The following is an 18987-nucleotide window of genomic DNA, read 5'->3' as shown; positions in this document are numbered from 1 at the left end:
TCGGTCTTGCTCAAGTGCAACCACGCTGTCACGGCCTGCTGCCCTGTAAGGCCGGTGGCCCGCGCCTCCGAAATCCACTTTGCCGAAGTTTTCGGAAGCAGCTCGGGCCGTGCCAGATCTGCCAACCTGTCCACGAAACCTAGTTTCTCAGCGGGAGCGGGGCTGCTGTTGGCCATGAGCAACTCTGAGCCGGGCTACTGCTCGCTAATCTCTCTCACTGGCAAACTTTCAAGCTGCTGGACAATCGCCTTTCCGGCATTTCACTTTGGCTTCCGCTTTCGCACCTCACAGTTTACCTTCCTGCTCAGTACAGCTGTCGGACAAGTCGCGCATCTGCACTACAGCTGCCTATTCGAACAGCGCCGCTGCTGTTTGTCTCCCTGATCGGCGGCCATGGCTGTGACGGCGCTGCGCTGAGCAATGCTTTTAAGCAAAGTGAGATCTCAGACGGATCGTGTTCAAGAGCACGTGTCCCTGGCTCTCCGGGAGTCTGTATTGTATGCACTGTTTTTTATGTCGCTGGACTGTCTTGTGTGTGCAAATGTCGTTGTTACCGTTTTGTAGTGATTGAAACTGGGATTTGAGGTTCCTGATTTCCCTGAAAACTGGTTGAATGGTAAGGCTTGGGGCCTGGCTTTGCTGCTCCTCTCCCTCGTAAAATTGCTGTTTCTCTATGTCCAGCTGTTACTGTGAATTGTTTGGGAAAGTGTGAATCGTTGAATCAAATTCAAGAAAAGAGCACCTCTCCAGCATGCGCCTCGTTCCAATTGCTGTCACCTTTTCACCAGCTGTCTGGGGAACGCAGAGAGGAGCTCCAAAAACAACACCGCTTGACGGCAGCTTGTCTCTCAATGCTGTGTCCTTCGAAGAAAACACATCCGTGGTTCAGGAGAGAGCAAAAGCAGGCACCAGTGACGAGCTTAAGACTCCACCTCGGCATCGGGATCATTCTGCGCTCGCCGTTCTGGCAGAAATGTGACGAGATCTGACTCAAAGGTGCGAAAAGGGCGGCTCTTACAATTGGCCCGTAGGCAGATTTCACTCGCACGTCCCAATTTAAACAAGGGACGGGACGAAACGAGTCGAGGTTCCGCCGAGATTCGAACTCGGATCGCTGGATTCAAAGTCCAGAGTGCTAACCGTTACACCACGGAACCAGCAGGGCGGCCTGCTTTAGGCCAGGCCTGAGCTGTCCTGCATTCACACTTGCAGCAACGCTCTCAGAATCTGGTCTCTTGCTGCTGCGCCCGTGGCAGGGAATACTTGGGTGGTACAGGGTAGAGCAAAAGTAGCTCGCGCGCTTGACGCCGGGGAGTGTCGCAAACCAGCCCACATCCATCATGGGTGCAAGAATTTGCGAAACCGGCAGTTTTGTCAAAGACGATCGCTCACGCTGCCAGCGAAAAGGCTCCACCGAGATTTGAACTCGGATCGCTGGATTCAGAGTCCAGAGTGCTCACCATTACACCATGGAACCCCTAGATGGCAGCGCCGCCGAATCACTGCTCAAGGATGTTTGCCTCCTTCGTCAAGCGTGGAAACAGCAACGACAAGGATCACGACGGCAACTGTGGATCTGCTGATCCAGCAGCTCGTGCACTCGGTCTTGCTCAAGTGCAACCACGCTGTCACGGCCTGCTGCCCTGTAAGGCCGGTGGCCCGCGCCTCCGAAATCCACTTTGCCGAAGTTTTCGGAAGCAGCTCGGGCCGTGCCAGATCTGCCAACCTGTCCACGAAACCTAGTTTCTCAGCGGGAGCGGGGCTGCTGTTGGCCATGAGCAACTCTGAGCCGGGCTACTGCTCGCTAATCTCTCTCACTGGCAAACTTTCAAGCTGCTGGACAATCGCCTTTCCGGCATTTCACTTTGGCTTCCGCTTTCGCACCTCACAGTTTACCTTCCTGCTCAGTACAGCTGTCGGACAAGTCGCGCATCTGCACTACAGCTGCCTATTCGAACAGCGCCGCTGCTGTTTGTCTCCCTGATCGGCGGCCATGGCTGTGACGGCGCTGCGCTGAGCAATGCTTTTAAGCAAAGTGAGATCTCAGACGGATCGTGTTCAAGAGCACGTGTCCCTGGCTCTCCGGGAGTCTGTATTGTATGCACTGTTTTTTATGTCGCTGGACTGTCTTGTGTGTGCAAATGTCGTTGTTACCGTTTTGTAGTGATTGAAACTGGGATTTGAGGTTCCTGATTTCCCTGAAAACTGGTTGAATGGTAAGGCTTGGGGCCTGGCTTTGCTGCTCCTCTCCCTCGTAAAATTGCTGTTTCTCTATGTCCAGCTGTTACTGTGAATTGTTTGGGAAAGTGTGAATCGTTGAATCAAATTCAAGAAAAGAGCACCTCTCCAGCATGCGCCTCGTTCCAATTGCTGTCACCTTTTCACCAGCTGTCTGGGGAACGCAGAGAGGAGCTCCAAAAACAACACCGCTTGACGGCAGCTTGTCTCTCAATGCTGTGTCCTTCGAAGAAAACACATCCGTGGTTCAGGAGAGAGCAAAAGCAGGCACCAGTGACGAGCTTAAGACTCCACCTCGGCATCGGGATCATTCTGCGCTCGCCGTTCTGGCAGAAATGTGACGAGATCTGACTCAAAGGTGCGAAAAGGGCGGCTCTTACAATTGGCCCGTAGGCAGATTTCACTCGCACGTCCCAATTTAAACAAGGGACGGGACGAAACGAGTCGAGGTTCCGCCGAGATTCGAACTCGGATCGCTGGATTCAAAGTCCAGAGTGCTAACCGTTACACCACGGAACCAGCAGGGCGGCCTGCTTTAGGCCAGGCCTGAGCTGTCCTGCATTCACACTTGCAGCAACGCTCTCAGAATCTGGTCTCTTGCTGCTGCGCCCGTGGCAGGGAATACTTGGGTGGTACAGGGTAGAGCAAAAGTAGCTCGCGCGCTTGACGCCGGGGAGTGTCGCAAACCAGCCCACATCCATCATGGGTGCAAGAATTTGCGAAACCGGCAGTTTTGTCAAAGACGATCGCTCACGCTGCCAGCGAAAAGGCTCCACCGAGATTTGAACTCGGATCGCTGGATTCAGAGTCCAGAGTGCTCACCATTACACCATGGAACCCCTAGATGGCAGCGCCGCCGAATCACTGCTCAAGGATGTTTGCCTCCTTCGTCAAGCGTGGAAACAGCAACGACAAGGATCACGACGGCAACTGTGGATCTGCTGATCCAGCAGCTCGTGCACTCGGTCTTGCTCAAGTGCAACCACGCTGTCACGGCCTGCTGCCCTGTAAGGCCGGTGGCCCGCGCCTCCGAAATCCACTTTGCCGAAGTTTTCGGAAGCAGCTCGGGCCGTGCCAGATCTGCCAACCTGTCCACGAAACCTAGTTTCTCAGCGGGAGCGGGGCTGCTGTTGGCCATGAGCAACTCTGAGCCGGGCTACTGCTCGCTAATCTCTCTCACTGGCAAACTTTCAAGCTGCTGGACAATCGCCTTTCCGGCATTTCACTTTGGCTTCCGCTTTCGCACCTCACAGTTTACCTTCCTGCTCAGTACAGCTGTCGGACAAGTCGCGCATCTGCACTACAGCTGCCTATTCGAACAGCGCCGCTGCTGTTTGTCTCCCTGATCGGCGGCCATGGCTGTGACGGCGCTGCGCTGAGCAATGCTTTTAAGCAAAGTGAGATCTCAGACGGATCGTGTTCAAGAGCACGTGTCCCTGGCTCTCCGGGAGTCTGTATTGTATGCACTGTTTTTTATGTCGCTGGACTGTCTTGTGTGTGCAAATGTCGTTGTTACCGTTTTGTAGTGATTGAAACTGGGATTTGAGGTTCCTGATTTCCCTGAAAACTGGTTGAATGGTAAGGCTTGGGGCCTGGCTTTGCTGCTCCTCTCCCTCGTAAAATTGCTGTTTCTCTATGTCCAGCTGTTACTGTGAATTGTTTGGGAAAGTGTGAATCGTTGAATCAAATTCAAGAAAAGAGCACCTCTCCAGCATGCGCCTCGTTCCAATTGCTGTCACCTTTTCACCAGCTGTCTGGGGAACGCAGAGAGGAGCTCCAAAAACAACACCGCTTGACGGCAGCTTGTCTCTCAATGCTGTGTCCTTCGAAGAAAACACATCCGTGGTTCAGGAGAGAGCAAAAGCAGGCACCAGTGACGAGCTTAAGACTCCACCTCGGCATCGGGATCATTCTGCGCTCGCCGTTCTGGCAGAAATGTGACGAGATCTGACTCAAAGGTGCGAAAAGGGCGGCTCTTACAATTGGCCCGTAGGCAGATTTCACTCGCACGTCCCAATTTAAACAAGGGACGGGACGAAACGAGTCGAGGTTCCGCCGAGATTCGAACTCGGGTCGCTGGATTCAAAGTCCAGAGTGCTAACCGTTACACCACGGAACCAGCAGGGCGGCCTGCTTTAGGCCAGGCCTGAGCTGTCCTGCATTCACACTTGCAGCAACGCTCTCAGAATCTGGTCTCTTGCTGCTGCGCCCGTGGCAGGGAATACTTGGGTGGTACAGGGTAGAGCAAAAGTAGCTCGCGCGCTTGACGCCGGGGAGTGTCGCAAACCAGCCCACATCCATCATGGGTGCAAGAATTTGCGAAACCGGCAGTTTTGTCAAAGACGATCGCTCACGCTGCCAGCGAAAAGGCTCCACCGAGATTTGAACTCGGATCGCTGGATTCAGAGTCCAGAGTGCTCACCATTACACCATGGAACCCCTAGATGGCAGCGCCGCCGAATCACTGCTCAAGGATGTTTGCCTCCTTCGTCAAGCGTGGAAACAGCAACGACAAGGATCACGACGGCAACTGTGGATCTGCTGATCCAGCAGCTCGTGCACTCGGTCTTGCTCAAGTGCAACCACGCTGTCACGGCCTGCTGCCCTGTAAGGCCGGTGGCCCGCGCCTCCGAAATCCACTTTGCCGAAGTTTTCGGAAGCAGCTCGGGCCGTGCCAGATCTGCCAACCTGTCCACGAAACCTAGTTTCTCAGCGGGAGCGGGGCTGCTGTTGGCCATGAGCAACTCTGAGCCGGGCTACTGCTCGCTAATCTCTCTCACTGGCAAACTTTCAAGCTGCTGGACAATCGCCTTTCCGGCATTTCACTTTGGCTTCCGCTTTCGCACCTCACAGTTTACCTTCCTGCTCAGTACAGCTGTCGGACAAGTCGCGCATCTGCACTACAGCTGCCTATTCGAACAGCGCCGCTGCTGTTTGTCTCCCTGATCGGCGGCCATGGCTGTGACGGCGCTGCGCTGAGCAATGCTTTTAAGCAAAGTGAGATCTCAGACGGATCGTGTTCAAGAGCACGTGTCCCTGGCTCTCCGGGAGTCTGTATTGTATGCACTGTTTTTTATGTCGCTGGACTGTCTTGTGTGTGCAAATGTCGTTGTTACCGTTTTGTAGTGATTGAAACTGGGATTTGAGGTTCCTGATTTCCCTGAAAACTGGTTGAATGGTAAGGCTTGGGGCCTGGCTTTGCTGCTCCTCTCCCTCGTAAAATTGCTGTTTCTCTATGTCCAGCTGTTACTGTGAATTGTTTGGGAAAGTGTGAATCGTTGAATCAAATTCAAGAAAAGAGCACCTCTCCAGCATGCGCCTCGTTCCAATTGCTGTCACCTTTTCACCAGCTGTCTGGGGAACGCAGAGAGGAGCTCCAAAAACAACACCGCTTGACGGCAGCTTGTCTCTCAATGCTGTGTCCTTCGAAGAAAACACATCCGTGGTTCAGGAGAGAGCAAAAGCAGGCACCAGTGACGAGCTTAAGACTCCACCTCGGCATCGGGATCATTCTGCGCTCGCCGTTCTGGCAGAAATGTGACGAGATCTGACTCAAAGGTGCGAAAAGGGCGGCTCTTACAATTGGCCCGTAGGCAGATTTCACTCGCACGTCCCAATTTAAACAAGGGACGGGACGAAACGAGTCGAGGTTCCGCCGAGATTCGAACTCGGGTCGCTGGATTCAAAGTCCAGAGTGCTAACCGTTACACCACGGAACCAGCAGGGCGGCCTGCTTTAGGCCAGGCCTGAGCTGTCCTGCATTCACACTTGCAGCAACGCTCTCAGAATCTGGTCTCTTGCTGCTGCGCCCGTGGCAGGGAATACTTGGGTGGTACAGGGTAGAGCAAAAGTAGCTCGCGCGCTTGACGCCGGGGAGTGTCGCAAACCAGCCCACATCCATCATGGGTGCAAGAATTTGCGAAACCGGCAGTTTTGTCAAAGACGATCGCTCACGCTGCCAGCGAAAAGGCTCCACCGAGATTTGAACTCGGATCGCTGGATTCAGAGTCCAGAGTGCTCACCATTACACCATGGAACCCCTAGATGGCAGCGCCGCCGAATCACTGCTCAAGGATGTTTGCCTCCTTCGTCAAGCGTGGAAACAGCAACGACAAGGATCACGACGGCAACTGTGGATCTGCTGATCCAGCAGCTCGTGCACTCGGTCTTGCTCAAGTGCAACCACGCTGTCACGGCCTGCTGCCCTGTAAGGCCGGTGGCCCGCGCCTCCGAAATCCACTTTGCCGAAGTTTTCGGAAGCAGCTCGGGCCGTGCCAGATCTGCCAACCTGTCCACGAAACCTAGTTTCTCAGCGGGAGCGGGGCTGCTGTTGGCCATGAGCAACTCTGAGCCGGGCTACTGCTCGCTAATCTCTCTCACTGGCAAACTTTCAAGCTGCTGGACAATCGCCTTTCCGGCATTTCACTTTGGCTTCCGCTTTCGCACCTCACAGTTTACCTTCCTGCTCAGTACAGCTGTCGGACAAGTCGCGCATCTGCACTACAGCTGCCTATTCGAACAGCGCCGCTGCTGTTTGTCTCCCTGATCGGCGGCCATGGCTGTGACGGCGCTGCGCTGAGCAATGCTTTTAAGCAAAGTGAGATCTCAGACGGATCGTGTTCAAGAGCACGTGTCCCTGGCTCTCCGGGAGTCTGTATTGTATGCACTGTTTTTTATGTCGCTGGACTGTCTTGTGTGTGCAAATGTCGTTGTTACCGTTTTGTAGTGATTGAAACTGGGATTTGAGGTTCCTGATTTCCCTGAAAACTGGTTGAATGGTAAGGCTTGGGGCCTGGCTTTGCTGCTCCTCTCCCTCGTAAAATTGCTGTTTCTCTATGTCCAGCTGTTACTGTGAATTGTTTGGGAAAGTGTGAATCGTTGAATCAAATTCAAGAAAAGAGCACCTCTCCAGCATGCGCCTCGTTCCAATTGCTGTCACCTTTTCACCAGCTGTCTGGGGAACGCAGAGAGGAGCTCCAAAAACAACACCGCTTGACGGCAGCTTGTCTCTCAATGCTGTGTCCTTCGAAGAAAACACATCCGTGGTTCAGGAGAGAGCAAAAGCAGGCACCAGTGACGAGCTTAAGACTCCACCTCGGCATCGGGATCATTCTGCGCTCGCCGTTCTGGCAGAAATGTGACGAGATCTGACTCAAAGGTGCGAAAAGGGCGGCTCTTACAATTGGCCCGTAGGCAGATTTCACTCGCACGTCCCAATTTAAACAAGGGACGGGACGAAACGAGTCGAGGTTCCGCCGAGATTCGAACTCGGGTCGCTGGATTCAAAGTCCAGAGTGCTAACCGTTACACCACGGAACCAGCAGGGCGGCCTGCTTTAGGCCAGGCCTGAGCTGTCCTGCATTCACACTTGCAGCAACGCTCTCAGAATCTGGTCTCTTGCTGCTGCGCCCGTGGCAGGGAATACTTGGGTGGTACAGGGTAGAGCAAAAGTAGCTCGCGCGCTTGACGCCGGGGAGTGTCGCAAACCAGCCCACATCCATCATGGGTGCAAGAATTTGCGAAACCGGCAGTTTTGTCAAAGACGATCGCTCACGCTGCCAGCGAAAAGGCTCCACCGAGATTTGAACTCGGATCGCTGGATTCAGAGTCCAGAGTGCTCACCATTACACCATGGAACCCCTAGATGGCAGCGCCGCCGAATCACTGCTCAAGGATGTTTGCCTCCTTCGTCAAGCGTGGAAACAGCAACGACAAGGATCACGACGGCAACTGTGGATCTGCTGATCCAGCAGCTCGTGCACTCGGTCTTGCTCAAGTGCAACCACGCTGTCACGGCCTGCTGCCCTGTAAGGCCGGTGGCCCGCGCCTCCGAAATCCACTTTGCCGAAGTTTTCGGAAGCAGCTCGGGCCGTGCCAGATCTGCCAACCTGTCCACGAAACCTAGTTTCTCAGCGGGAGCGGGGCTGCTGTTGGCCATGAGCAACTCTGAGCCGGGCTACTGCTCGCTAATCTCTCTCACTGGCAAACTTTCAAGCTGCTGGACAATCGCCTTTCCGGCATTTCACTTTGGCTTCCGCTTTCGCACCTCACAGTTTACCTTCCTGCTCAGTACAGCTGTCGGACAAGTCGCGCATCTGCACTACAGCTGCCTATTCGAACAGCGCCGCTGCTGTTTGTCTCCCTGATCGGCGGCCATGGCTGTGACGGCGCTGCGCTGAGCAATGCTTTTAAGCAAAGTGAGATCTCAGACGGATCGTGTTCAAGAGCACGTGTCCCTGGCTCTCCGGGAGTCTGTATTGTATGCACTGTTTTTTATGTCGCTGGACTGTCTTGTGTGTGCAAATGTCGTTGTTACCGTTTTGTAGTGATTGAAACTGGGATTTGAGGTTCCTGATTTCCCTGAAAAACTGGTTGAATGGTAAGGCTTGGGGCCTGGCTTTGCTGCTCCTCTCCCTCGTAAAATTGCTGTTTCTCTATGTCCAGCTGTTACTGTGAATTGTTTGGGAAAGTGTGAATCGTTGAATCAAATTCAAGAAAAGAGCACCTCTCCAGCATGCGCCTCGTTCCAATTGCTGTCACCTTTTCACCAGCTGTCTGGGGAACGCAGAGAGGAGCTCCAAAAACAACACCGCTTGACGGCAGCTTGTCTCTCAATGCTGTGTCCTTCGAAGAAAACACATCCGTGGTTCAGGAGAGAGCAAAAGCAGGCACCAGTGACGAGCTTAAGACTCCACCTCGGCATCGGGATCATTCTGCGCTCGCCGTTCTGGCAGAAATGTGACGAGATCTGACTCAAAGGTGCGAAAAGGGCGGCTCTTACAATTGGCCCGTAGGCAGATTTCACTCGCACGTCCCAATTTAAACAAGGGACGGGACGAAACGAGTCGAGGTTCCGCCGAGATTCGAACTCGGGTCGCTGGATTCAAAGTCCAGAGTGCTAACCGTTACACCACGGAACCAGCAGGGCGGCCTGCTTTAGGCCAGGCCTGAGCTGTCCTGCATTCACACTTGCAGCAACGCTCTCAGAATCTGGTCTCTTGCTGCTGCGCCCGTGGCAGGGAATACTTGGGTGGTACAGGGTAGAGCAAAAGTAGCTCGCGCGCTTGACGCCGGGGAGTGTCGCAAACCAGCCCACATCCATCATGGGTGCAAGAATTTGCGAAACCGGCAGTTTTGTCAAAGACGATCGCTCACGCTGCCAGCGAAAAGGCTCCACCGAGATTTGAACTCGGATCGCTGGATTCAGAGTCCAGAGTGCTCACCATTACACCATGGAACCCCTAGATGGCAGCGCCGCCGAATCACTGCTCAAGGATGTTTGCCTCCTTCGTCAAGCGTGGAAACAGCAACGACAAGGATCACGACGGCAACTGTGGATCTGCTGATCCAGCAGCTCGTGCACTCGGTCTTGCTCAAGTGCAACCACGCTGTCACGGCCTGCTGCCCTGTAAGGCCGGTGGCCCGCGCCTCCGAAATCCACTTTGCCGAAGTTTTCGGAAGCAGCTCGGGCCGTGCCAGATCTGCCAACCTGTCCACGAAACCTAGTTTCTCAGCGGGAGCGGGGCTGCTGTTGGCCATGAGCAACTCTGAGCCGGGCTACTGCTCGCTAATCTCTCTCACTGGCAAACTTTCAAGCTGCTGGACAATCGCCTTTCCGGCATTTCACTTTGGCTTCCGCTTTCGCACCTCACAGTTTACCTTCCTGCTCAGTACAGCTGTCGGACAAGTCGCGCATCTGCACTACAGCTGCCTATTCGAACAGCGCCGCTGCTGTTTGTCTCCCTGATCGGCGGCCATGGCTGTGACGGCGCTGCGCTGAGCAATGCTTTTAAGCAAAGTGAGATCTCAGACGGATCGTGTTCAAGAGCACGTGTCCCTGGCTCTCCGGGAGTCTGTATTGTATGCACTGTTTTTATGTCGCTGGACTGTCTTGTGTGTGCAAATGTCGTTGTTACCGTTTTGTAGTGATTGAAACTGGGATTTGAGGTTCCTGATTTCCCTGAAAACTGGTTGAATGGTAAGGCTTGGGGCCTGGCTTTGCTGCTCCTCTCCCTCGTAAAATTGCTGTTTCTCTATGTCCAGCTGTTACTGTGAATTGTTTGGGAAAGTGTGAATCGTTGAATCAAATTCAAGAAAAGAGCACCTCTCCAGCATGCGCCTCGTTCCAATTGCTGTCACCTTTTCACCAGCTGTCTGGGGAACGCAGAGAGGAGCTCCAAAAACAACACCGCTTGACGGCAGCTTGTCTCTCAATGCTGTGTCCTTCGAAGAAAACACATCCGTGGTTCAGGAGAGAGCAAAAGCAGGCACCAGTGACGAGCTTAAGACTCCACCTCGGCATCGGGATCATTCTGCGCTCGCCGTTCTGGCAGAAATGTGACGAGATCTGACTCAAAGGTGCGAAAAGGGCGGCTCTTACAATTGGCCCGTAGGCAGATTTCACTCGCACGTCCCAATTTAAACAAGGGACGGGACGAAACGAGTCGAGGTTCCGCCGAGATTCGAACTCGGGTCGCTGGATTCAAAGTCCAGAGTGCTAACCGTTACACCACGGAACCAGCAGGGCGGCCTGCTTTAGGCCAGGCCTGAGCTGTCCTGCATTCACACTTGCAGCAACGCTCTCAGAATCTGGTCTCTTGCTGCTGCGCCCGTGGCAGGGAATACTTGGGTGGTACAGGGTAGAGCAAAAGTAGCTCGCGCGCTTGACGCCGGGGAGTGTCGCAAACCAGCCCACATCCATCATGGGTGCAAGAATTTGCGAAACCGGCAGTTTTGTCAAAGACGATCGCTCACGCTGCCAGCGAAAAGGCTCCACCGAGATTTGAACTCGGATCGCTGGATTCAGAGTCCAGAGTGCTCACCATTACACCATGGAACCCCTAGATGGCAGCGCCGCCGAATCACTGCTCAAGGATGTTTGCCTCCTTCGTCAAGCGTGGAAACAGCAACGACAAGGATCACGACGGCAACTGTGGATCTGCTGATCCAGCAGCTCGTGCACTCGGTCTTGCTCAAGTGCAACCACGCTGTCACGGCCTGCTGCCCTGTAAGGCCGGTGGCCCGCGCCTCCGAAATCCACTTTGCCGAAGTTTTCGGAAGCAGCTCGGGCCGTGCCAGATCTGCCAACCTGTCCACGAAACCTAGTTTCTCAGCGGGAGCGGGGCTGCTGTTGGCCATGAGCAACTCTGAGCCGGGCTACTGCTCGCTAATCTCTCTCACTGGCAAACTTTCAAGCTGCTGGACAATCGCCTTTCCGGCATTTCACTTTGGCTTCCGCTTTCGCACCTCACAGTTTACCTTCCTGCTCAGTACAGCTGTCGGACAAGTCGCGCATCTGCACTACAGCTGCCTATTCGAACAGCGCCGCTGCTGTTTGTCTCCCTGATCGGCGGCCATGGCTGTGACGGCGCTGCGCTGAGCAATGCTTTTAAGCAAAGTGAGATCTCAGACGGATCGTGTTCAAGAGCACGTGTCCCTGGCTCTCCGGGAGTCTGTATTGTATGCACTGTTTTTTATGTCGCTGGACTGTCTTGTGTGTGCAAATGTCGTTGTTACCGTTTTGTAGTGATTGAAACTGGGATTTGAGGTTCCTGATTTCCCTGAAAACTGGTTGAATGGTAAGGCTTGGGGCCTGGCTTTGCTGCTCCTCTCCCTCGTAAAATTGCTGTTTCTCTATGTCCAGCTGTTACTGTGAATTGTTTGGGAAAGTGTGAATCGTTGAATCAAATTCAAGAAAAGAGCACCTCTCCAGCATGCGCCTCGTTCCAATTGCTGTCACCTTTTCACCAGCTGTCTGGGGAACGCAGAGAGGAGCTCCAAAAACAACACCGCTTGACGGCAGCTTGTCTCTCAATGCTGTGTCCTTCGAAGAAAACACATCCGTGGTTCAGGAGAGAGCAAAAGCAGGCACCAGTGACGAGCTTAAGACTCCACCTCGGCATCGGGATCATTCTGCGCTCGCCGTTCTGGCAGAAATGTGACGAGATCTGACTCAAAGGTGCGAAAAGGGCGGCTCTTACAATTGGCCCGTAGGCAGATTTCACTCGCACGTCCCAATTTAAACAAGGGACGGGACGAAACGAGTCGAGGTTCCGCCGAGATTCGAACTCGGGTCGCTGGATTCAAAGTCCAGAGTGCTAAACGTTACACCACGGAACCAGCAGGGCGGCCTGCTTTAGGCCAGGCCTGAGCTGTCCTGCATTCACACTTGCAGCAACGCTCTCAGAATCTGGTCTCTTGCTGCTGCGCCCGTGGCAGGGAATACTTGGGTGGTACAGGGTAGAGCAAAAGTAGCTCGCGCGCTTGACGCCGGGGAGTGTCGCAAACCAGCCCACATCCATCATGGGTGCAAGAATTTGCGAAACCGGCAGTTTTGTCAAAGACGATCGCTCACGCTGCCAGCGAAAAGGCTCCACCGAGATTTGAACTCGGATCGCTGGATTCAGAGTCCAGAGTGCTCACCATTACACCATGGAACCCCTAGATGGCAGCGCCGCCGAATCACTGCTCAAGGATGTTTGCCTCCTTCGTCAAGCGTGGAAACAGCAACGACAAGGATCACGACGGCAACTGTGGATCTGCTGATCCAGCAGCTCGTGCACTCGGTCTTGCTCAAGTGCAACCACGCTGTCACGGCCTGCTGCCCTGTAAGGCCGGTGGCCCGCGCCTCCGAAATCCACTTTGCCGAAGTTTTCGGAAGCAGCTCGGGCCGTGCCAGATCTGCCAACCTGTCCACGAAACCTAGTTTCTCAGCGGGAGCGGGGCTGCTGTTGGCCATGAGCAACTCTGAGCCGGGCTACTGCTCGCTAATCTCTCTCACTGGCAAACTTTCAAGCTGCTGGACAATCGCCTTTCCGGCATTTCACTTTGGCTTCCGCTTTCGCACCTCACAGTTTACCTTCCTGCTCAGTACAGCTGTCGGACAAGTCGCGCATCTGCACTACAGCTGCCTATTCGAACAGCGCCGCTGCTGTTTGTCTCCCTGATCGGCGGCCATGGCTGTGACGGCGCTGCGCTGAGCAATGCTTTTAAGCAAAGTGAGATCTCAGACGGATCGTGTTCAAGAGCACGTGTCCCTGGCTCTCCGGGAGTCTGTATTGTATGCACTGTTTTTTATGTCGCTGGACTGTCTTGTGTGTGCAAATGTCGTTGTTACCGTTTTGTAGTGATTGAAACTGGGATTTGAGGTTCCTGATTTCCCTGAAAACTGGTTGAATGGTAAGGCTTGGGGCCTGGCTTTGCTGCTCCTCTCCCTCGTAAAATTGCTGTTTCTCTATGTCCAGCTGTTACTGTGAATTGTTTGGGAAAGTGTGAATCGTTGAATCAAATTCAAGAAAGAGCACCTCTCCAGCATGCGCCTCGTTCCAATTGCTGTCACCTTTTCACCAGCTGTCTGGGGAACGCAGAGAGGAGCTCCAAAAACAACACCGCTTGACGGCAGCTTGTCTCTCAATGCTGTGTCCTTCGAAGAAAACACATCCGTGGTTCAGGAGAGAGCAAAAGCAGGCACCAGTGACGAGCTTAAGACTCCACCTCGGCATCGGGATCATTCTGCGCTCGCCGTTCTGGCAGAAATGTGACGAGATCTGACTCAAAGGTGCGAAAAGGGCGGCTCTTACAATTGGCCCGTAGGCAGATTTCACTCGCACGTCCCAATTTAAACAAGGGACGGGACGAAACGAGTCGAGGTTCCGCCGAGATTCGAACTCGGGTCGCTGGATTCAAAGTCCAGAGTGCTAACCGTTACACCACGGAACCAGCAGGGCGGCCTGCTTTAGGCCAGGCCTGAGCTGTCCTGCATTCACACTTGCAGCAACGCTCTCAGAATCTGGTCTCTTGCTGCTGCGCCCGTGGCAGGGAATACTTGGGTGGTACAGGGTAGAGCAAAAGTAGCTCGCGCGCTTGACGCCGGGGAGTGTCGCAAACCAGCCCACATCCATCATGGGTGCAAGAATTTGCGAAACCGGCAGTTTTGTCAAAGACGATCGCTCACGCTGCCAGCGAAAAGGCTCCACCGAGATTTGAACTCGGATCGCTGGATTCAGAGTCCAGAGTGCTCACCATTACACCATGGAACCCCTAGATGGCAGCGCCGCCGAATCACTGCTCAAGGATGTTTGCCTCCTTCGTCAAGCGTGGAAACAGCAACGACAAGGATCACGACGGCAACTGTGGATCTGCTGATCCAGCAGCTCGTGCACTCGGTCTTGCTCAAGTGCAACCACGCTGTCACGGCCTGCTGCCCTGTAAGGCCGGTGGCCCGCGCCTCCGAAATCCACTTTGCCGAAGTTTTCGGAAGCAGCTCGGGCCGTGCCAGATCTGCCAACCTGTCCACGAAACCTAGTTTCTCAGCGGGAGCGGGGCTGCTGTTGGCCATGAGCAACTCTGAGCCGGGCTACTGCTCGCTAATCTCTCTCACTGGCAAACTTTCAAGCTGCTGGACAATCGCCTTTCCGGCATTTCACTTTGGCTTCCGCTTTCGCACCTCACAGTTTACCTTCCTGCTCAGTACAGCTGTCGGACAAGTCGCGCATCTGCACTACAGCTGCCTATTCGAACAGCGCCGCTGCTGTTTGTCTCCCTGATCGGCGGCCATGGCTGTGACGGCGCTGCGCTGAGCAATGCTTTTAAGCAAAGTGAGATCTCAGACGGATCGTGTTCAAGAGCACGTGTCCCTGGCTCTCCGGGAGTCTGTATTGTATGCACTGTTTTTTATGTCGCTGGACTGTCTTGTGTGTGCAAATGTCGTTGTTACCGTTTTGTAGTGATTGAAACTGGGATTTGAGGTTCCTGATTTCCCTGAAAACTGGTTGAATGGTAAGGCTTGGGGCCTGGCTTTGCTGCTCCTCTCCCTCGTAAAATTGCTGTTTCTCTATGTCCAGCTGTTACTGTGAATTGTTTGGGAAAGTGTGAATCGTTGAATCAAATTCAAGAAAAGAGCACCTCTCCAGCATGCGCCTCGTTCCAATTGCTGTCACCTTTTCACCAGCTGTCTGGGGAACGCAGAGAGGAGCTCCAAAAACAACACCGCTTGACGGCAGCTTGTCTCTCAATGCTGTGTCCTTCGAAGAAAACACATCCGTGGTTCAGGAGAGAGCAAAAGCAGGCACCAGTGACGAGCTTAAGACTCCACCTCGGCATCGGGATCATTCTGCGCTCGCCGTTCTGGCAGAAATGTGACGAGATCTGACTCAAAGGTGCGAAAAGGGCGGCTCTTACAATTGGCCCGTAGGCAGATTTCACTCGCACGTCCCAATTTAAACAAGGGACGGGACGAAACGAGTCGAGGTTCCGCCGAGATTCGAACTCGGGTCGCTGGATTCAAAGTCCAGAGTGCTAACCGTTACACCACGGAACCAGCAGGGCGGCCTGCTTTAGGCCAGGCCTGAGCTGTCCTGCATTCACACTTGCAGCAACGCTCTCAGAATCTGGTCTCTTGCTGCTGCGCCCGTGGCAGGGAATACTTGGGTGGTACAGGGTAGAGCAAAAGTAGCTCGCGCGCTTGACGCCGGGGAGTGTCGCAAACCAGCCCACATCCATCATGGGTGCAAGAATTTGCGAAACCGGCAGTTTTGTCAAAGACGATCGCTCACGCTGCCAGCGAAAAGGCTCCACCGAGATTTGAACTCGGATCGCTGGATTCAGAGTCCAGAGTGCTCACCATTACACCATGGAACCCCTAGATGGCAGCGCCGCCGAATCACTGCTCAAGGATGTTTGCCTCCTTCGTCAAGCGTGGAAACAGCAACGACAAGGATCACGACGGCAACTGTGGATCTGCTGATCCAGCAGCTCGTGCACTCGGTCTTGCTCAAGTGCAACCACGCTGTCACGGCCTGCTGCCCTGTAAGGCCGGTGGCCCGCGCCTCCGAAATCCACTTTGCCGAAGTTTTCGGAAGCAGCTCGGGCCGTGCCAGATCTGCCAACCTGTCCACGAAACCTAGTTTCTCAGCGGGAGCGGGGCTGCTGTTGGCCATGAGCAACTCTGAGCCGGGCTACTGCTCGCTAATCTCTCTCACTGGCAAACTTTCAAGCTGCTGGACAATCGCCTTTCCGGCATTTCACTTTGGCTTCCGCTTTCGCACCTCACAGTTTACCTTCCTGCTCAGTACAGCTGTCGGACAAGTCGCGCATCTGCACTACAGCTGCCTATTCGAACAGCGCCGCTGCTGTTTGTCTCCCTGATCGGCGGCCATGGCTGTGACGGCGCTGCGCTGAGCAATGCTTTTAAGCAAAGTGAGATCTCAGACGGATCGTGTTCAAGAGCACGTGTCCCTGGCTCTCCGGGAGTCTGTATTGTATGCACTGTTTTTTATGTCGCTGGACTGTCTTGTGTGTGCAAATGTCGTTGTTACCGTTTTGTAGTGATTGAAACTGGGATTTGAGGTTCCTGATTTCCCTGAAAACTGGTTGAATGGTAAGGCTTGGGGCCTGGCTTTGCTGCTCCTCTCCCTCGTAAAATTGCTGTTTCTCTATGTCCAGCTGTTACTGTGAATTGTTTGGGAAAGTGTGAATCGTTGAATCAAATTCAAGAAAAGAGCACCTCTCCAGCATGCGCCTCGTTCCAATTGCTGTCACCTTTTCACCAGCTGTCTGGGGAACGCAGAGAGGAGCTCCAAAAACAACACCGCTTGACGGCAGCTTGTCTCTCAATGCTGTGTCCTTCGAAGAAAACACATCCGTGGTTCAGGAGAGAGCAAAAGCAGGCACCAGTGACGAGCTTAAGACTCCACCTCGGCATCGGGATCATTCTGCGCTCGCCGTTCTGGCAGAAATGTGACGAGATCTGACTCAAAGGTGCGAAAAGGGCGGCTCTTACAATTGGCCCGTAGGCAGATTTCACTCGCACGTCCCAATTTAAACAAGGGACGGGACGAAACGAGTCGAGGTTCCGCCGAGATTCGAACTCGGGTCGCTGGATTCAAAGTCCAGAGTGCTAACCGTTACACCACGGAACCAGCAGGGCGGCCTGCTTTAGGCCAGGCCTGAGCTGTCCTGCATTCACACTTGCAGCAACGCTCTCAGAATCTGGTCTCTTGCTGCTGCGCCCGTGGCAGGGAATACTTGGGTGGTACAGGGTAGAGCAAAAGTAGCTCGCGCGCTTGACGCCGGGGAGTGTCGCAAACCAGCCCACATCCATCATGGGTGCAAGAATTTGCGAAACCGGCAGTTTTGTCAAAGACGATCGCTCACGCTGCCAGCGAAAAGGCTCCACCGAGATTTGAACTCGGATCGCTGGATTCAGAGTCCAGAGTGCTCACCATTACACCATGGAACCCCTAGATGGCAGCGCCGCCGAATCACTGCTCAAGGATGTTTGCCTCCTTCGTCAAGCGTGGAAACAGCAACGACAAGGATCACGACGGCAACTGTGGATCTGCTGATCCAGCAGCTCGTGCACTCGGTCTTGCTCAAGTGCAACCACGCTGTCACGGCCTGCTGCCCTGTAAGGCCGGTGGCCCGCGCCTCCGAAATCCACTTTGCCGAAGTTTTCGGAAGCAGCTCGGGCCGTGCCAGATCTGCCAACCTGTCCACGAAACCTAGTTTCTCAGCGGGAGCGGGGCTGCTGTTGGCCATGAGCAACTCTGAGCCGGGCTACTGCTCGCTAATCTCTCTCACTGGCAAACTTTCAAGCTGCTGGACAATCGCCTTTCCGGCATTTCACTTTGGCTTCCGCTTTCGCACCTCACAGTTTACCTTCCTGCTCAGTACAGCTGTCGGACAAGTCGCGCATCTGCACTACAGCTGCCTATTCGAACAGCGCCGCTGCTGTTTGTCTCCCTGATCGGCGGCCATGGCTGTGACGGCGCTGCGCTGAGCAATGCTTTTAAGCAAAGTGAGATCTCAGACGGATCGTGTTCAAGAGCACGTGTCCCTGGCTCTCCGGGAGTCTGTATTGTATGCACTGTTTTTTATGTCGCTGGACTGTCTTGTGTGTGCAAATGTCGTTGTTACCGTTTTGTAGTGATTGAAACTGGGATTTGAGGTTCCTGATTTCCCTGAAAACTGGTTGAATGGTAAGGCTTGGGGCCTGGCTTTGCTGCTCCTCTCCCTCGTAAAATTGCTGTTTCTCTATGTCCAGCTGTTACTGTGAATTGTTTGGGAAAGTGTGAATCGTTGAATCAAATTCAAGAAAAGAGCACCTCTCCAGCATGCGCCTCGTTCCAATTGCTGTCACCTTTTCACCAGCTGTCTGGGGAACGCAGAGAGGAGCTCCAAAAACAACACCGCTTGACGGCAGCTTGTCTCTCAATGCTGTGTCCTTCGAAGAAAACACATCCGTGGTTCAGGAGAGAGCAAAAGCAGGCACCAGTGACGAGCTTAAGACTCCACCTCGGCATCGGGATCATTCTGCGCTCGCCGTTCTGGCAGAAATGTGACGAGATCTGACTCAAAGGTGCGAAAAGGGCGGCTCTTACAATTGGCCCGTAGGCAGATTTCACTCGCACGTCCCAATTTAAACAAGGGACGGGACGAAACGAGTCGAGGTTCCGCCGAGATTCGAACTCGGGTCGCTGGATTCAAAGTCCAGAGTGCTAACCGTTACACCACGGAACCAGCAGGGCGGCCTGCTTTAGGCCAGGCCTGAGCTGTCCTGCATTCACACTTGCAGCAACGCTCTCAGAATCTGGTCTCTTGCTGCTGCGCCCGTGGCAGGGAATACTTGGGTGGTACAGGGTAGAGCAAAAGTAGCTCGCGCGCTTGACGCCGGGGAGTGTCGCAAACCAGCCCACATCCATCATGGGTGCAAGAATTTGCGAAACCGGCAGTTTTGTCAAAGACGATCGC

The 18987-nt window shown here is 54.1% G+C and overlaps 23 non-coding genes across 23 annotated transcripts; all 23 read right to left on the bottom strand.

The window, feature by feature from the left end:
• Positions 1-1085: 1085 nt before the first annotated feature.
• On the bottom strand, positions 1086-1157 carry trnaq-uug (transfer RNA glutamine (anticodon UUG)). Its single transcript has one exon. It is a non-coding gene; the product is annotated as a tRNA-Gln (tRNA).
• A 248-nt stretch (positions 1158-1405) lies between these two features.
• Positions 1406-1477, bottom strand: trnaq-cug (transfer RNA glutamine (anticodon CUG)). Its single transcript has one exon. It is a non-coding gene; the product is annotated as a tRNA-Gln (tRNA).
• Positions 1478-2685: 1208 nt separating this feature from the next.
• On the bottom strand, positions 2686-2757 carry trnaq-uug (transfer RNA glutamine (anticodon UUG)). The gene has a single exon. It is a non-coding gene; the product is annotated as a tRNA-Gln (tRNA).
• A 248-nt stretch (positions 2758-3005) lies between these two features.
• On the bottom strand, positions 3006-3077 carry trnaq-cug (transfer RNA glutamine (anticodon CUG)). Its single transcript has one exon. It is a non-coding gene; the product is annotated as a tRNA-Gln (tRNA).
• Positions 3078-4285: 1208 nt separating this feature from the next.
• On the bottom strand, positions 4286-4357 carry trnaq-uug (transfer RNA glutamine (anticodon UUG)). The gene has a single exon. It is a non-coding gene; the product is annotated as a tRNA-Gln (tRNA).
• A 248-nt stretch (positions 4358-4605) lies between these two features.
• On the bottom strand, positions 4606-4677 carry trnaq-cug (transfer RNA glutamine (anticodon CUG)). The gene has a single exon. It is a non-coding gene; the product is annotated as a tRNA-Gln (tRNA).
• A 1208-nt stretch (positions 4678-5885) lies between these two features.
• trnaq-uug (transfer RNA glutamine (anticodon UUG)) lies at positions 5886-5957 on the bottom strand. The gene has a single exon. It is a non-coding gene; the product is annotated as a tRNA-Gln (tRNA).
• A 248-nt stretch (positions 5958-6205) lies between these two features.
• trnaq-cug (transfer RNA glutamine (anticodon CUG)) lies at positions 6206-6277 on the bottom strand. Its single transcript has one exon. It is a non-coding gene; the product is annotated as a tRNA-Gln (tRNA).
• Positions 6278-7485: 1208 nt separating this feature from the next.
• Positions 7486-7557, bottom strand: trnaq-uug (transfer RNA glutamine (anticodon UUG)). The gene has a single exon. It is a non-coding gene; the product is annotated as a tRNA-Gln (tRNA).
• A 248-nt stretch (positions 7558-7805) lies between these two features.
• Positions 7806-7877, bottom strand: trnaq-cug (transfer RNA glutamine (anticodon CUG)). Its single transcript has one exon. It is a non-coding gene; the product is annotated as a tRNA-Gln (tRNA).
• A 1209-nt stretch (positions 7878-9086) lies between these two features.
• trnaq-uug (transfer RNA glutamine (anticodon UUG)) lies at positions 9087-9158 on the bottom strand. The gene has a single exon. It is a non-coding gene; the product is annotated as a tRNA-Gln (tRNA).
• A 248-nt stretch (positions 9159-9406) lies between these two features.
• trnaq-cug (transfer RNA glutamine (anticodon CUG)) lies at positions 9407-9478 on the bottom strand. The gene has a single exon. It is a non-coding gene; the product is annotated as a tRNA-Gln (tRNA).
• A 1207-nt stretch (positions 9479-10685) lies between these two features.
• On the bottom strand, positions 10686-10757 carry trnaq-uug (transfer RNA glutamine (anticodon UUG)). The gene has a single exon. It is a non-coding gene; the product is annotated as a tRNA-Gln (tRNA).
• Positions 10758-11005: 248 nt separating this feature from the next.
• Positions 11006-11077, bottom strand: trnaq-cug (transfer RNA glutamine (anticodon CUG)). Its single transcript has one exon. It is a non-coding gene; the product is annotated as a tRNA-Gln (tRNA).
• Positions 11078-12285: 1208 nt separating this feature from the next.
• Positions 12286-12357, bottom strand: trnaq-uug (transfer RNA glutamine (anticodon UUG)). The gene has a single exon. It is a non-coding gene; the product is annotated as a tRNA-Gln (tRNA).
• A 248-nt stretch (positions 12358-12605) lies between these two features.
• Positions 12606-12677, bottom strand: trnaq-cug (transfer RNA glutamine (anticodon CUG)). The gene has a single exon. It is a non-coding gene; the product is annotated as a tRNA-Gln (tRNA).
• A 1207-nt stretch (positions 12678-13884) lies between these two features.
• Positions 13885-13956, bottom strand: trnaq-uug (transfer RNA glutamine (anticodon UUG)). Its single transcript has one exon. It is a non-coding gene; the product is annotated as a tRNA-Gln (tRNA).
• Positions 13957-14204: 248 nt separating this feature from the next.
• Positions 14205-14276, bottom strand: trnaq-cug (transfer RNA glutamine (anticodon CUG)). Its single transcript has one exon. It is a non-coding gene; the product is annotated as a tRNA-Gln (tRNA).
• Positions 14277-15484: 1208 nt separating this feature from the next.
• trnaq-uug (transfer RNA glutamine (anticodon UUG)) lies at positions 15485-15556 on the bottom strand. The gene has a single exon. It is a non-coding gene; the product is annotated as a tRNA-Gln (tRNA).
• Positions 15557-15804: 248 nt separating this feature from the next.
• Positions 15805-15876, bottom strand: trnaq-cug (transfer RNA glutamine (anticodon CUG)). Its single transcript has one exon. It is a non-coding gene; the product is annotated as a tRNA-Gln (tRNA).
• Positions 15877-17084: 1208 nt separating this feature from the next.
• Positions 17085-17156, bottom strand: trnaq-uug (transfer RNA glutamine (anticodon UUG)). Its single transcript has one exon. It is a non-coding gene; the product is annotated as a tRNA-Gln (tRNA).
• A 248-nt stretch (positions 17157-17404) lies between these two features.
• Positions 17405-17476, bottom strand: trnaq-cug (transfer RNA glutamine (anticodon CUG)). The gene has a single exon. It is a non-coding gene; the product is annotated as a tRNA-Gln (tRNA).
• A 1208-nt stretch (positions 17477-18684) lies between these two features.
• trnaq-uug (transfer RNA glutamine (anticodon UUG)) lies at positions 18685-18756 on the bottom strand. Its single transcript has one exon. It is a non-coding gene; the product is annotated as a tRNA-Gln (tRNA).
• Between the last annotated feature and the right edge of the window lie 231 nt (positions 18757-18987).

The sequence above is a fragment of the Hemiscyllium ocellatum genome, chromosome 44, assembly GCF_020745735.1.
Source record: "Hemiscyllium ocellatum isolate sHemOce1 chromosome 44, sHemOce1.pat.X.cur, whole genome shotgun sequence".
NCBI classification, from domain to species: domain Eukaryota; kingdom Metazoa; phylum Chordata; class Chondrichthyes; order Orectolobiformes; family Hemiscylliidae; genus Hemiscyllium; species Hemiscyllium ocellatum.
Note: the sequence above shows the minus strand (reverse complement) of the source record. Positions and strands in the feature narration are given on the sequence as shown.